The sequence below is a fragment of the Carassius gibelio genome, chromosome A2, assembly GCF_023724105.1.
Source record: "Carassius gibelio isolate Cgi1373 ecotype wild population from Czech Republic chromosome A2, carGib1.2-hapl.c, whole genome shotgun sequence".
Classification (NCBI taxonomy): Eukaryota; Metazoa; Chordata; class Actinopteri; order Cypriniformes; family Cyprinidae; genus Carassius; species Carassius gibelio.
Window position 1 is genome coordinate 28,224,031 of NC_068372.1, and position 17,796 is coordinate 28,241,826.

General features: G+C 35.1%; 1 long non-coding RNA gene across 1 annotated transcript; it reads left to right on the plus strand.

The window, feature by feature from the left end:
• Positions 1-475: 475 nt before the first annotated feature.
• LOC127936325 (uncharacterized) lies at positions 476-5,276 on the plus strand. Its single transcript, XR_008148272.1, has 3 exons — positions 476-2,856; positions 3,448-3,520; positions 4,602-5,276. It is a non-coding gene; the product is annotated as an uncharacterized LOC127936325 (long non-coding RNA).
• The last annotated feature ends 12,520 nt before the right edge of the window (positions 5,277-17,796 follow it).

Here is a 17,796-nt window from a genome sequence, read left to right on the forward strand (position 1 = left end):
TCCACGAATGTTACATACATAATTGTTACTTACATACATATACACACACATATATATTTCTATTTAGCCGTATTTTACTTAACATTATATTTTTTAATTTAGTTGCCAACTCTATATAATTATTGTGTCATTGAGCTACTATAGTAATGTATTCATATTTTGAATTAGTTTTTATTTTTCTGTTTACATTTTAATTTGAGTTCAAGTCTTAGTAAATTTGTTGTTGTTGTTTTTTCTAAATAAGTTTTAATATAATATTAATTTTTGTAAAAAATTAATTTAATTAACATTTTTTATTTTTAAAGTTTTGAAATAGATAAATGTTATTTTGGAGTTTATCTGAAATAAGCTTTATATACTGTATAAATACATACATACATAATATATATATATGTGTGTGTGTGTGTGTGTGTGTGTGTGTGTGTGTGTGTGTGTGTGTGTGTGTGTGTGTGTGTGTGTGCGTGCGTGTGTGTGTGTGTGTAATTATATATAAACATATTAAGATTTTTTTTTTTAGATAATGTTTTATGGTTTTAGTTAAGTGTTTCATCTAATATTTACATTTTATTTTCTTTAAACTTTATTCTAACGGAAAAAAAAAAATACAGTTGTAAATTTAGTTCACATTAACAATGCTCATTTTGTGTAATATTTTAGAACAAAGCACTGAAGTCACAGACCACCAGCACCCCTTAAGCATAGTAAAATAACACTCTCTCGTGGCATTGCCATCTGCTCCAGGAACTGTGATGAGCTCGGTCTCTGTGCATGCGTCCACTAAGGATATTGATTATTCCCTGCCAGGGCTGCATGCAGTCATGCTCAGATGCCGGTTGCCCATGGTTACGGCTGCGCTGCAGAGGGCGAGCGCCGCTGAGATCACCGTGAAGTCCATCTGAGCACAGCGTGTTTGTGCTGCAGAGTCCAGACCGTTTCCCAAGGTTAATGAACCCATTGTAAATCAGATCACATCCTGTGACCGGCCTGAAATGATCAGAGATTTACTCACATACAGAGAGAGTGAGAGAGAGAGAGAGAGAGAGCTGGGGGAGGGGGTGTACAGAAATGTGAGTTGAATATCAAATCCTAGATCACACACACATACACCCACCAGCCTGCAATTACATATTCAGGGTTCGGGGGAAACAGATGTGATTATTTAAGAAACTACCTTTAAGAAAATGCATATTGGTTTACAACAAGTAATCTGAATCAGTGGCAGTGTTCATAATGAATTTTTGCCACCCTGCTGCAGTATTTAGTAGCTATGTATATTACATATCCCAGCTGGCATTTCAGCATTTATTCATGGATAAATCACTGTGGAACTGTTTCAGCTTTGCTAATTGATTCAATTTTGATCTATTTTTTATTGTTGGTAGAGCTGGGTTTAAAATGCTGATTTCTTGGTTTTAATCGATTCTCATTTTGATAAACCAATTTTGATTCTTAAATCCGAAAAATCAATCCTTTAGTTCATGCTGTTTTTAGTTCACTTAACTTTATTTGCAGCATGCATCCCATTCAATTAATCGCAGTATGCTTTGTACTTTGCTAATTTTGATGTAAAACAGAATCTCTGCTTTCAAATTCTATTTTATTACAAAGTTCAAATGTTTTAATGCATTTTAAACTAAGCCGGCTGCTAGCCGCATTATCGAATTGCATATAGACATTGGTATCAAATCACAAGCTTATGAATCAAAATAACCATAATCAGCCCAAGCTGTTTCTATATTTTTCATAGTAATCTTCTTAAAATGTCAATGTTAATTCTTAAGTCTTCTGTTAACTTTCATACAAGCATTTGGCATTAAACTACATTCAGGATCAATCAGGTGCCTACTGGGATAATATGCAAATCTTCTGCATGCAGAGAGATGACTGGCAACGTTTGCAAAAATGTTGTAGGCCTACTGTTTTACCATTTCCCACAATGCAATGCATGTAATTTATTAAATGGTTCCTAAATGATCGCTATAGATTTGGGCACATCTTGTGTAGGCCTACTTCAAGTCCTGTCCATCCAGTGTTTCCTGGAATGGAATACTGCACATTATGAATACTATACATTTAGTAGTAGGCCTATGCAATGTTGTCACATGACCTCCATTCAACTCTGATGTACATTTTTATTTTTATTTTTTGTCAAATCTGGAAGTCCAATCAAATGAGTCAAGAAAGATTTCCGCCAGAGCAGAGTACATTATGGGATATATGCTATTTATTTCAAGTTTGCTAATGTGTTACCAGTTATATTGGTCTTATATTCAATGGACGGCATTCTTGTGCACTCGTTGTTGGCTGACTGAAGTGGCTCACACTCTTCAAGCGTGTCCACAATGGCTCTGAAATATAAATAACATTATATCTTACATTTTAAGATTTATCGTTTGTTTACAGTATTTTTGAGGTTAATACAAGTTCAGCTCTTGCAAACCCCATATGCATTTTATAACTGCATGGAAGGAGTGTTGTTTTGAAACCGGAATGTTTCTCGAAAATTGCTTCCTGCAGTTCCTGTGACGCATGAACATGACGCAAAATGCAGAACATATGTTTAATGTGTGATTTGTCAGAGTGGTTTGGGCGAAGGACATTCTCTGGGTCTAAACTTAAACGTTTTATTTAGTTAGACTGTGTGCCGCACGCGCGTTTATGAGCACTAGGTGGCAGTCTCAGATTCACTTTTACTATTAAAATCACACCCATGAAGGGCACTGATGTGATTTATTATATCCGATTCTTGTAACTGCATTCATAAAAAGTCAAACGCTGACGAAGCATGACTTGAAAGACAATACATTGGCGATTTTTCTCTGAAAGCTGACTGTAAGAAAACAGATGAAACCGGCTGTAAGTATCCAGACAACAGAATCTTTTTCCTATATTTGTTCACATTCTGTATCATATTTCTATTTAAGGTATATTTATACAGTTACATTACCCATCAGATTCACCCTCAGCTTCATTTAGCCCACTGTTAATAGTGGCATTTCACTTTAGCAAGTTGAACAAAAAATGGGATACACAAATCACTATTTCCCTCAGAAAAAGGTAAAAAAATGAAGTACATTATTAAAGCTAGTGTCCTGTGTCATGATTTCCTTCAGACATTGCTAACAATGTTCTTAATAACCTCTGCAAAAGGACAGATGACGAGCAACAGGCATTATTCATAATATGTAAATAAGGGCCACAGTTACTTCTGGCCTCTGAATCTGTTTACGTTTCAGTGTGTGAATTTTATTAGCATAATGAACAACCGCAGAAAGCTTTTATTCTCCTGAGCACTGTCTGTAAACTTATTCAGATTCTCTCCTGCTAATATGCCAGTGTTGCTAATCAATATCAAAGTGAATTTATGTGTGTGTGTGTGTTGTGTGTGTGTGTGAAAGAGAGAGAGAGAGCTGAAGACTAACAGCATTTGTGTCCCGTTTCTCACAGTGTTTGTTGATGTCAAGCACAGTTTCATCAGAGCGGTTTCTTTTCGTCCTCAGAGGCCGTTCATCACCATCAGGTAGCAACCGAGACCTATTTGTTTATTTCAGCTCCCTGCGACTAATCTCATTTCACTTCACTCTTACCTAATTTTCTGTTTTCTTCACCACCATGAATGTGAACATTCATGTCTCTAGATATTTCTTGGTTCCCTCCTTCAGAGTAAGTCTGTAAGATTTTTTCAGCTGTTTTAACAACACCCTGGAAAGCTGAAAAACCCTATAGCAACAGCATAGAAATGTATTAAAACCCACTCAGATTACAACCACATGACAACACCTGGGCAACCAATTGTCTCCTGTTAAAATCTGTACAAATATTATTTCATTAATTGATTGCAAAAAAAATTTCCATTCCCTTTTTCCCCCTTTCCTAGCTCATTTAGCTTTCCAATTGATAGCCTTTTTATCCGTTGTTTCCATGACAACATTTGCTGTAGCTCAAAACCTCTCAATAAAATGTCTTAATATGAGCAGAGTTTGAGAGACAGCCCTGTCGGTTCATCTGGGTTGAGATAACAGGCAGCCAACATCATGAATCAGAATATATTTTTAGTGATATAAAATTGATAATAATAGTTAGTGGTGCTTGCTTTGAATAAACACATGCCCAGCCATAAGAAGTAAACATATGTGTGCAGTCTATCCCATCATGCAGCTCATTGAGGAGAGGTGTGCTGTTACAATTGCACACTAAACTGTCTCAGCAAGCAATTACTCAGAAAATACATCATACTGTTGCAATTGGCTAGTATCGATCAGTATGATGTATTCGGTTGCACTTGGAAGAGGTTCGACACATGAAATACCAGAGGAAGACACTGAGTGTTCATGGCCGAAGACAAAGCGATAAATTAGATTTGCTTACACACAGAGGTTGCGGCCCACCACATGTACTGCCATGTAGCAGGTTATTCTGACAAGTCCGCGTGACGGCACACATGATATCACGTGTCACTTCACAGACAAGATGTTCTCACAGGCCAGAAGGACTTGATTTAGTTGGAATTTTAATCAGGTCATGCGTAGGCTGCCGTACTTACACGCGGATCCTTCAGACGGCCGTGATTACGACCATCACTGAGGGCTTTTTTTTTTCAGGAGCAGAATAAATGGCTCTGTAATTACAATATATCACTGCAGGCACTGGGACGGACATGCTCTCCAGCGCAGGTTCCCATGGATACTCTGTCTGTTCTGGAACCTTTCTAATGCGAGTCATTGACTTCCATTAGACAGCCGAGCGTCAGCCAGCGAGAGCATGCTTCAGCAGAGCTGCTGCTGCACCCAGCGTACCTCTTTGCATCCTCCTTACTTACAGAAATGGAAATCCAAATATACATCACTAGCTTTAAATTAGTGGCAAAAATGTAGCTTATAGTGATCAACACCCTGCAGTGAGCAGCTAATTGAATGTCATTTTTAAAAGGAAGTAGATCTTTGAATGCTTGATGAGAAGAAGATCAAAGAGTTCAATGGTTGTATATCATGATTAACAGTTAGCACAAGCCATCTTATTTTCTAAAACACTGTATCTGCATTGCTGGCATTAGTGTTAGTTTATGTGGGCATGTTCAGAATAACAATTAACTGTACTGCAAGTACAAATTCTGCAGTATGTATACTGTGGGCAGATTTAGCATTTTATGCATATAATACTCAATGGATTGCTACAGTGTTTTCAAATGTTATTTATTCCTGATAGCATATTGCATGTTTTTTTTTTGTTTTTTTTTTGTAGCAGGCCTGATTTGCAATAAATAATGCGTCCCAAAATGCTTGACTTGACTCCTATTTTCCAATGTTTAGAATGAACCAGAAGCTGAACAATCTCATTAATAGTGTTTACATGCATGCAAACATGCCGAAGAAAGTAATTTCTAAAAGACTGATAATGCAAGAAAACCTCAAATTTGAATAATTTTTTTTTTCTCTCTGCTGCCAGAATGCTGCCAAGAGTGTTTGCAGGCAAAAAGAAATCTGGGTAATTTGGACTTTTTAATTTTTAACTTTCACCTAACATGATAACATTTTAAGATTGTGCATGCAAACATTCTTTTATTGGACAACAAAAATGCCTTTATTACTAAATCAGATTAAAAAAATATTTAAATAACAGTTTTCTATTTGAATATATTTGAGTATATCTGAAAGTGTAATTTATCCTTGTGAGGCAAAAGCTGAATTTTCAGCATGATTACTCAGTGTCACATTTTCCTTCAGAGATCATTCTAATATGCTAATCTGCTGCGGAAGTAATGTTTCTTATTATTATCACTGCTGAAAACTTTAAGATACTGCTTAATATTTTTGTATTTTGTACAATATTATTGTTTTTATCAAATAAACAAAGCCTGGGTGAGCATAAGGGACCTTTTCCAAAAACAAAAAAAATCCTAATTAATCCAAACTTTTGACCAGAACTGGCAATTTTTTTATTTTTATTTTTACCACTATATAGTTCACAATATCTAGTGAGCACTAGATTACCTTTTTGAACATTCTAATGAGTCTAATTTTGACATCTCGCCTCCTCACTCCTACATTCAATTATTGTGAACAGGTGCAGCACTCTCCACCTGCTCTCAGTAGAGTTAAAATATCTAATTGAGAAATTACCGTAGGCATTAACCCAGCTAATTAGTTGGATTTAAACCTTACAGACGGAGCACACGTTATAATCATTTCATTTGTCAGACATACTGACTTAAAAGGAAAGCCGTTTTACATTCTCTGAACACCGTCACCAGTTTTAATATGCTTTGATGCATCAGATATTACAGTGCATGCTGGTGTTTTATGCTTGTTTGTAAACTCAGGTGCTTACGAACTCATCTCAGAGAAATGTGGAGGTGGCTGTACTGTGACTTTCTCAAAGGGTTTCCTTCTGGATCTGTGCTGTAGACTGGAATAGAAAAGAGCTGGTTGAAACATTTAAAGTGATTCTGATTCACAGTTATCTGGGAAACAGATCTCAGGAAACCACAGATTATAAAAAAATTGGACACAGCCATTTTTGCTTAATTAAATTTCTAATTACAAATGCTTCTTATTCTATAATTAACAAAGTATCATTAAAATGCAGATCGTTTAACTTTTTCATGCTATTTTTGCCTGTATTGGCATATTCCATTATGAAAAATATTAAAAAAGATTCTTTACATCATATTTTTTTATCTCATTACCAAAAGTGTTCTGGATGGCTGCCAGTACGTTGCGAGACATAAAGACAATTCAAAATTGTGATAAAAAATGTCAGAACTTTAGATAAAAAGTCACAATAACCCTTTTTTTATTATTATTATCATTCTATTTAACCAGCAGAATACTGTAAACTCAGTATTTTATAGAAAAAATTGAATTGTAAGATGTAAACTGCATTCAGAGAAAAAAAACAATTTGAGATTCAAGCTCAGAAAAATTGTGGGATATAAACTTTGAACTGCAGGAAAAGTCAGAATTCTAAGTTTATATCTTAGAATTCTGTTTATATTTCAGAAAATAATAATTCTGTACTGTTGGATAAGTCGCAATCATGAGACAAAATGTAACAATTAATAATAAACTTTATGAGAAAGGTGTATGAAAAGTCAGAATTCTTTGTTGCAATTATGACTTTCTTCTCAAAATTGTGAGAAACAAAGTCTGAATTGTGAGATAAAAAAATACTTTCATAAGTAGTAATAATGATGCCTGCCTTGGTGCCTTTTACTGTGTTGTCTGTAAACTACTGGGAATCTGACAAGACAGAGACATGTTCTCACACAGACAGGTGTGCTTTGGATGAAGGGCCGTTGAATCTCTTCACACTTTTCTGGTGTGAAGGGTCCTTACAGATCTCACCCTCACAGCAGGACAACGACTTCTGCTGCTCTCCTCCACTCATCTTGACTGTATGTCTGAATCTGACTGTAGAGGACAAAAGAGTTTATAACAGAAGGACTCTCAGCAGACAGAACAGTGTCTCTTTTCGACTACTGGTTATCTCACAATTGTTTAACATGCCACTCACAGCTCACTGTTCGAAGTGCAGGAACATGATGTTCATTATGCATGTTTTATTTAGTAAATGTAGTAAAAGTTTGTTTCTAATATCATTCTAATATCTATTTTTTTTATTAAAAAGCTCTTTATTATAATAAAGCTCTACAACAGAGTAAATAGACAAGTAACATACAAACATAACATTCCATGCACAGATTTATAAGTTAAAATAAATGTTTAAACTCAATTAAACTCAATATGTGATTGAAACGGAAGCCAGTGCGGATTACAAAGGACACCACTGATGTGCTGATTTGAGGATGTGTGGGTAAAAAAACGCGTGCTACTGAATTCTGGATGTATTTCTACATTTAATAGATTTTGCCGGTAGATATAAAGTGAATTGTAGTTATCAATTCTTGAAGTAATAAGTGTGTGGATGAGCCTTTCTGCAGTAAGTGTAGAAAGGAAAGGCCTAATCCTAGCATTTCTGAAATTATGAAATGCCAATTTTACAAAACTCTTGGTTGCTGGTGTACCAGTAAAAAGAACCTCAGTATTAGAGCCAATTCATTTTAAAAAGTTGTGATGCATCCAATATTTTATGTCCTGTAAACACTCAGAAAGGTTTGTGGAACTGACTGTAAAATCAGACTTTGAGCTAATGTAAATTTTTGAATATCGTCAGCATAGAAATGATACCCAAGACAGTGTTTGCTAATGATTTGCCCAATTGGAAGCACTTAAATACTAAAAAGTATAGACCCTTTTACAGTTGGTAAACAAGGTGACGTATTTGTGTGGGCGGGGTTTAGTTGGAGGCAGAGAGATTCCCCTCAACACTTGAACAAACGGTAGCTAGCGAGTTTTCTTAGCTTGTTTTTTTAACAATGGCTGGAGAAAATCTGAATATATCTGCTTTATCTGAATATTTAAGGTCACTCACTGTCCGGGACCGCGATAATTATTTGAAAAAGTTAACTTTAACGGACGGAACCAGATTGGTCGACCCGTACACAATCACTCATTGGATGGACGATCTGACAGGATTACCTCCGATTGAGTGGCCTGACATCAACACTTACCTGATAGAGAAACCGAGCATGTATAGTGAAGAGAAACTGAGGGTGTATAAATCCTTAGATTAAATAAATAGTGACATTACAGTAAAATTATTATTAAGATGTAAATATTTTCTAGAAATACAAATTCTGAAGACTGGAAAATAATTATAAACTTTCTGTATTTATTCTTTCTTACCATGTTCTAAATTCCAGTCACAATTAATCACAACAATGTATATAAAATGTTCTCCGTCAATTCTGGCAACCAACAACACAACAAGATGACATTTAAGCTCCTTGAGTAGCCGACCCTGGGTTGGTTTGTATTAGCCGCCTCCAGTTTTCCGTTTGTTTTGCCTCCAGCTAGCGCCGTGACGTACCTGTGACGTCCGCACAAAAGGGGTCTATAGGACCCAAAACAGACCCTTGAGGAACACCGTATTGGACCAGGCTAATGTCAGATTTGTTGCTTCCCAGAATGACAAACTGGGATCTATTTGTAAGGTAGGATCTGAACCATTCAAGCACAGTTCTAGAAATAATGAGACAACTCTTTATAGTCTATCAAGCAATAAAGAGTGACACACTATGTCTAATGCTGCAGTCGGATCTAACAAAACCAAAATGGTTGAGGCACCAGAGTCAGCTGAGACAAAGAGGTAATTCATGCTGTTGGGACAGGGTCAAGAATACAAATGATTGAGTTCAGTGTCGCACTAGTTTTGAGATGTAATCAGTGGTAACTGTTACAAAACTAGAAAACAAAGCCACGTGAATACTAGGTGGAAGAACTTCAGGGAAGACAGTAGACTTTCTTGTAGAAGGGACAGGTAAATTAAAAGTAAAAAACTTATGGTTACTACATATGTCATAGCTCTCAAGCTGGTTGATTTCAATACCAACAGAACACACCAAATCAAGTTTGTGAGTTTTGTTATGGGCAGGGAAATTGACATGCTGGGTCATATTAAAACAATCAAGGGTCTCCAAGAAATGAACAGTATGATAGCAAGTTAATTATCCACATGAATATTAATGTCACCAGTGAGAATCATAGCTGGACAGATAGAACTTATCATTGCAAGAAGTTCTGTGAGTTCATCAATAAACAGATGATTTGATTTACTGTAGGTGGACTAAGATGGCATTTTACATTTTATGTTTAGTTACAGTGTTTATTTATCTGTTAAACAGATATAATTGCTTTTTTTGTATATTTTATAGTTTCATCGATTATAATTTTGTGCCTGCATATTAGGGGGAAGTCGTGGCCTAATGGTTAGAGGGTTGGACTCCCAATCGAAGGGTTGCGAGTTCTATTCTCGGGCCAGATGGAATTGTGGGTGGGGGGAGTGCATGTACAGTTCTCTCTCCACCTTCAATACCACGACTTAGGTGCCCTTGAGCAAGGCATCGAACCCCCAACTGCTCCCTGGGCGCCACAGCATAAATGGCTGCCCACTGCTCCGGGTGTGTGTTCACAGTGTGTGTGTGTGTTCACTGCTCTGTGTGTGTGCATTTCGGATGGGTTAAATGCAGAGCACAAATTCTGAGTATGGGTCACCATACTTGGCTGAATGTCACTTCACTTTCATCACTATTACTAAAATAATAAAAATAATAATAATTCTTGGCACTTTTCAACAACTTGCATGCGTTTAAAAATTTAAATTTTTCTGTAAATTCATATTGGAAACATAATTAGTCAAACTGATGTAGATATGTCCTATCGTGCTTTGTAATTAAAAACTGTAGATTTGTGTATTGGTTTGTCGTATTGGATCATCGACTCATGAACTGTCAGTGCTGGAGAGTCTCAGGTTTGCTCTGATCTCCATGAAGCTCTTTGGGTTTTCATCTGATGAATAGATGACCTGGTCATAGTTACCATGGAAATTGTAACCATGAGACATTTGTGATCTGTTGCTGAGACACAGAGGGCAGGTAAAGCTTGTTTTGGTAAAATCTGAAGAACACTCAAGTGTTGACGTCTGGATGTGAAAACCCACATTAATCTATATTTTGCCTGTAGATTGTGGATCCGTGTTCCTTCCTCGCCTGCACACTGGAAACAGATGGTTTCTCTGAAATGACACATATCTGAGTTTGAAGACAATATTGGCTGGCAGAATGAGGCTGAAATGCATGTGTGTTTGTAATTACTGTGATGTTTGTAACTACAAACACACAGCAGAAGCAGCAGGATCCGTGATACAGGAAAGGATCTTTCCAATTGAAATGGGCACAGTACAGCAGTGAGGTGTACAGTAGTAGCATTTACTTATTCAAAGAGGAAATATTAGAAACCACCATTTCTGCACTATATTCCAGAAGACTTTTGAATAACATTTTGTGAGCTTATTTAAGTTTTTATATAAAAAAATGACATTAGATATGTGAGAACCAGTGTATTTGATTTATGTTAATCGAGGTATAAAGCATCTTGAGTCAAATGGTTTGAAAGTGAAGAAGGACAAATTAACTTTGAGAGTTACGGTGAAAAGGAAGATTGTCAGTTTTAATGCAGAGCTGAAGTTGTATGGATTACCTTTATGGTTTTGTACTATTTCTCCTTTTGTTTTTCTAGAAAAAAAAAGTCATACAGGGTTTTGGAGCAAACATAATTCTTAATTGATGACTGAATTGATTTGGCATGAAATATTAATTTTTTTTTAAAGATATTGCCATTACCAAAATATTAGACTAGATATTCCACACGCACATTCATGTTCAAAAGTTCAATGAAAAACATTCTACAGTGTTGTAATATTTAAAAATTAAAATTTGAGTTCATATTGAGCTCAATACACAAAATATGTATACTTTTGAAATTAATTTGTCACTGCTACATTAATAAATAAAAAAATTAAAGTAAAAAAAAAAATAAATAATTGAAAATAGTGACCAGTTACAGCACCTAAAATATAAATATAAACTTCACCTTCTACATTTCTATCAATTTTTACATTAAAGCAGTGAATTTGTTCTAATATTTCAGCTCAGTGGATCCAGTTTGCATGACTCCAGGGAAATGTCGGATTAAATGGAAGGAGAATTGAGGTTGCAGTCAGGTCATATCCTGGAAGGAGCTTGTTTTCTGTCATGATACAGTACATTAATAATGCATACTTGTCTGAGAGGACAATCTGTGAAGGGTGACATGCATTTTGCTGCTGACAGACTATAGAGAGAGTATTACCCTCTTTATCTGAATAGTGACAAGCTGGTTTACACAACGAAACAGGCTTTCTGATTTTATTGTGCAATGCATCGTCAATGTATTTTCCAATTGAGCAATTCTCTCTCTCTCTCTCTCTCTCTCTCTCTCTCTCTCTCTCTCTCTCTCTCTCTCTCCTGCTCAGCGTGGTCAGGAAATGACAGGGAACATACAGAACACCCACTTGACTCCAAACTCTTCCCGGCAACACTGTACATCACTCTGTTTTATTTTGACATGAAGAAGTGAATAGTGTTTATCACAATCATAACCATGAAACGAACATGTACTGTGTCATGTGACTCATGCATTTGAGTGTGGCGTAACCATGACAACCACAAGACATGCTGCAGGTTTTAGTGAGTGTCGATTCGGATTTTAGGAGGTGAACGTGTAAATATAAAAACTGATAAATATCTGAGGAAGAGTATTAGAAACATTTGTACATATGGAGTCTGTTAAAGCCATTATAGTGATTGCGACATGAAACAGAGTGCTTAAAACCCTTTTAACCAGCCGTAAGTGTTTTTGTGGTTTTATAAAATGACAACAACTGCAAAATGTTAAAGTACAAACTACCATTTAAAAGTTTGGAGTCGGTACAATTTTTTAGGAGGAAATTACTTTTACTCAGCAAGGATGGATTAAATTGATTGAAAAAAAGACATTTATAATGTTGCAATAGATTTCTGTTTCAAATGAACACTATTCTTTTGAACTTTCTATTCATCAAAGAATCCTGAAAAAAAAATGTTTTCTACGATGTATGTAGAATGTACATTTCCATTTCCAAAAATTAAAGGAATAGTCCAACCAAAATATAAATACATTTATTGAAAATTGTAACACAAGTACAGGACACTGGAGCAATGATGCTGAGAATTCAGCTTTGCCTCAAATAAATAAATAACATTTAAAAAAATTATCAAATACAATTTTTTCATTGTTATAAATTTTTTATGTTTTACTGTTTTTTTTGTTTTTTTTTTTAAGAAAATAAATGCAGCCTTGGTAAGCAGAAGACTTCATTCAAAAACATGAAAAAGTCATCCCAACCCTAAAACGTTCTGGCCGCATCTGCTTTTTGATGGTGTAAGTCAGTATTTATGTGTGCATGTATTCACATCACACACTGTAATTGGTAACACAACGTTCACTTAAGAACCATTCATTTTTAATTGACTATTAACCTCTGCTAGTGAGGTTTGTAACATGGAATTTAATATTTGTTGTGAGAATGGACTCAATCTGTCCCATATGAATACAGGCTTTTGATAAACAAACCCTAAGCCACATGCGACTAAAACTTGGATCCAGACAGTAAGCTGAAAATCTGACCTTGATTAGCGTCAAAGAAACATTTCTGAGGATCCCTGCCAGACCACAGCAACAAGGGAGATCACCACCAGCTGCTTAGGGTTTGTGCTTTTTTGTAAAAAGTTTTTCACATTAGAACAATTATTTACATGTTTGCTATTTTTTGAGGTACAGTAATATCTGGGGACCTTTGCATTTTTAAGAATGTTTTACAGAAACATCCAGACAATGTGTGAATACTGCTTTGTGGAATTATATGGTAAAGTTTCTATTCAGAGTTTTAGAGCCTCTCAGAATCTCGCAATCATCTCAGCTGGATGCCATCAAAATGCTCTTCCCACACAAAACATCTTACTTTTTTTTTTGGACTAAAGTACTTTCATCCTGAAAGACTGGACATCTGCGCACAATGTTCGCAAAGATAAACCTGCTTTCACAGTCTATTTTCCAGAAGTAATGTGATATTTCCCAGAAATAAGGAATAAGGGAAACAATAAGAAAATTACGAAAATTTCCCCAGTGAGATAAAAATGTAGAGACTTGATTTTTATTAATCAGGAATTGACTGCATGGTGAAAAATGTGGGGATGGATTGAAGAATTTGAGAAATTGAATTTTATTAGCTTAAAATACTCACTTTGGACACCATTGACCTGCACTGTATTAGCAAAAATCACAGACATTTTCACAAGAGTTTCAAGTTTCACAGAGAAAAGAAAGTCATACACCCTTGTGTGGAACGACATGATCACCTTATATGTGTATGTGTGTGTGTGTGTGTGTATGTATACACAGTATATATATATATATATATATATATATATATATATATATATATATATATATATATATATATATATATAGCTATAGGTATACACACATATATGATTATGTAAATCACTTTCATTCTCTCTTTGACACACACACACGCATATATATATATATATATATATATATATATATATTGTATGTATATATAGTGATTTAAATATGCATAGTACTGCATATGTATGTACAGTATATATATGTACATATATACATAAATACATATGCATTTAAATACATGCATATATTAATTTTCAGTTTGTATCCTTGTATTCAGTCTCTCTTCTAAGTACAGAAAAGAGTGAAAACACAATGACACATGTCAATCATGTGCCTATATGTGTCACTCATTCTAGGCATGCTATAATTATATGAGAAAAGCTTTTCACAAAGTTATTCTTCCACACATCAGTCAGCTTGCTCTGCCAGACAGCTGTGGAAAGGACCTGTCAACGACAAATGAAACAAACTGAAATAGACAAATTGCTGTGAGCCTGAATTGCAGAAAGATTCACAGTCTGGACACGAGGGAGGCTTTGCCCCAACGTGTGTCAGGCTCTGAGCCAAAATCTAGAGAGCGGTCTCACCGACTACAAACCTCCATGCACCCTGTTGGTGCAGACATGATACATCATCAGTGTGTTCTATTACACTGTTGCAGACTGAGTGAGAATGAAATTATTATTGTAATGTTATGTGCTTTGTGCTGTTATGCTTTTTCACCGATGAAAGAGACATTAGGTAATCTGACAGCACTGCATTCAATCCTCCACCAACTCCATCTCTCAGCGTGTTGCTGGTTAGCTTCTGTTCTGCCTGTGTGTGTTCATGTATTTAGGTTAAGAGGAGGAGGAGTGGCTTTGGAGAGTGATTTGCAGTGAGGGTGAGATCTTATGCTTTCAAAGCTACCTTGCTATTTCTAGCCTCTCCAAAATCTCCTAGCCTACTTTTAAACAGTTAACAACAGTTTGTTTGGAGCTAATTACCTCAATGTATCTGGTTTAATGGCACAGAAACTGAACAGAACAACATATCCCGGTCTGTAAAACCACACACTTACTTAAGTAATCAAATATTTAATAAAAACTGTATTTTGACTCTAAATAGCGATTTGGTACAGTATTTACATCAATATAATTCATGTTATTTACACTAAGTAATATTATTTCAGTTTTAAATAAATGCATTCTATTTCAATATATTGTAAAAATCGAATTTATTCCGGTGATTTCAGCATCATTACTCCAGTTTTCAGTGTCTCATTATCCTTCAGAAACTGTGCTGCGCGTATTTTTCTGAAACCCTGTTACATTAATTAATGATTCTTTCATCTACAGAAAGTTCAAAAGAAAACCATTGAATTCATTTTTTTTTTTACATTATGTCTTAATATTATTATGTCACTTTTGATCAATTTAATGCATCCCCATTGAATAAAATGATTCATTTATTGAACAAATATACAATACTCCACATGTGAATGTAAATTTTCACTCTTTTAAGGATGAAGCTGTATTGTGTTTCCGGAGTACACTGACAGGTTTTATTGCAGTGAAGTTTTTTTTGTGATTGGCATCATCTCACATGTGTGAGTGCTCTCCTCCTCTTAATGAGAGTGGATGTTGATGGCCGTTATCGAGTCCTTCCGTTCACCTCCCAACGGCGCGCTCTTCACAGGGGTCCGCAGCGTTCAACCCCTCAAGTATCTATCTGCTCTGCATCACCGCCAAATCACCATGGAGATAGCGGCGCTCGGGGCACCAGCTCTGTTTGAGACAAATATAACGATGATTTGTACAGCGAAGAGGCCGTGGAACAATACAGGGAAATTAGACATAAAAAAAAAAACATTCAATTTAAAATTCTGATGCATTCTTCTAAATAACGAGAGTGCTGTTTTTGATGCTGATCAAACCATATAGTGCTCTGATGGTGAAGGACATCTAAATCTGGTCAAGTCTTCAATTAAGAGACATCTCTCTCATCCGGCTTATGTGAAACTGGAAATGGAGTGTTTTGTCTTTTTCCTCCTTTTTGTCATGGAAACACATCAGCAGCCATTGATTTTGAGATGTTTTCCCATCTGTTGAGAGTATTCATATATATATAAATAGCATTTTCCAGGAATATACTACACTTTGATGCCAAATTTTTTATCATTAAACACCAAATGCCATGTTTTTATTTGATTTGTTTGCGTGTTTTGCGTGTTTAGAGAGAACCATTAGATCTGTTAGATATATTAACATAGCATGAAAAGCCTTTGTTTTGTTTTTGACTCCACCTCAGAGTAAAATAATAATTATAGTAATAATAATAATTATTATTATTTTTATATTGTTTGTGTGTACTGTATATATAATGTAGAAGACACTTTTTCGATATTAAAGATTTACAAATTTTCTTTCCTGCATGTTTCACAGTCACAACATCTAAAAGTCTGGAGTTGATATATGATATTAAAAATGTTTTTGAAAGTCTCTTATTCTCACAAAGTCTTTATTAATTTGAACAAAAAAATTTAATAGCGTGAAATAATATTACTATAAATGATTTTAATTTGAATATTTTTCGAAATGTAATTTATTCCTGTGATCAAAGCTGAATTTTCGGCATAAAGAATCCAGTCTTCAGTGCCACATAATCTTCAGAATTCATTCCAATATGCTGATTTGCTGCTCAATAAACATTTCTTATTATAAATGTTCATATTTCTGTTGAAAATTATTAAATGTTATATATTTAATAAAAGAAAATCATTTGTTTAAGAATATAAATTTTCATAACATCATAAATTTTACTAGTTTAATTAGTTTACTAGTTTAATTTTTATCAGTTTAATGCATCCTTGGTAAATAAAGGTTGTTTTGAAGTCTTACTAACCTCAAACTTTTTAACAGTAGTTTCTGCTGAATGTTTTGCCACAGTTAGAGAGAGGATCTGGACAGAACTTAAAGAAGACAACACTCTCTTATGACTGATCAGAGACAGTAAAGCCCAACCGGACAGCTGTGATCTGCTCCGCTTCTCTCCACATGATGGATTCCTGCTTGTCCAGATTGTTCAGCTTCTGCATTCATGACCTCAGTGGTGGAACAAATTCCTGCTCATACATCAGCCACTTTCAAAAGAAACCTCAAAACTCCCTATAACTAGACCTCACACATATACACACTCAAACCTACACTGCAACCAGCTGTATTTGGTGTAGTATGTACAGTAGGCCCTTGTATTGGTAGGAAAACATATTTAACATATATAACATATCACTCATAATAAGAACATTGTTTTGAATGATTGTGTAATGGTGAGTGATGTAAGTGATTTTAAGTAATGATCAATAATGGTGAGTGATGGTTCATTGATTTGGATGAGAGAGAAATAGTTTATGTGATAGTTACATTTGGCAAGTGATGGTAAATTACATTGTTAATGGTGTGAGCAATGGTGAATCATGTTTATTGCTGGTTATAGATTGTGCGTTGATGGTAAATGATGGTAAGTGATAGTGTGTGGTGGTTTATTTATATGAGTGTTTTTCAGTGTTTGAGTGATATTAGTGATGGCAATAGGGATGCACGATAATATCGGCACAACATCGGTATCGGCCGATAAAAGCTTAAAATGACCATTATCGGTATCGGCCGATATGAATATTTCTGCCGATGAGCCAAACCGATATTCTCCAAGTGAAATAATTGACCTATTTTTCAGATGTGAATGTCTGTCTACATTTGTAAAATAATAAATTTATGGTAGAATCAGTACAGAAGAGATACATGGATTTCTCTTCAGTAAAATTAAAGTTTAAATATATCAGTATATATTTGTAAATATATCAGTATATATTTGTATATATATCGATATCGGTATCGGCATCGGCCAAAAT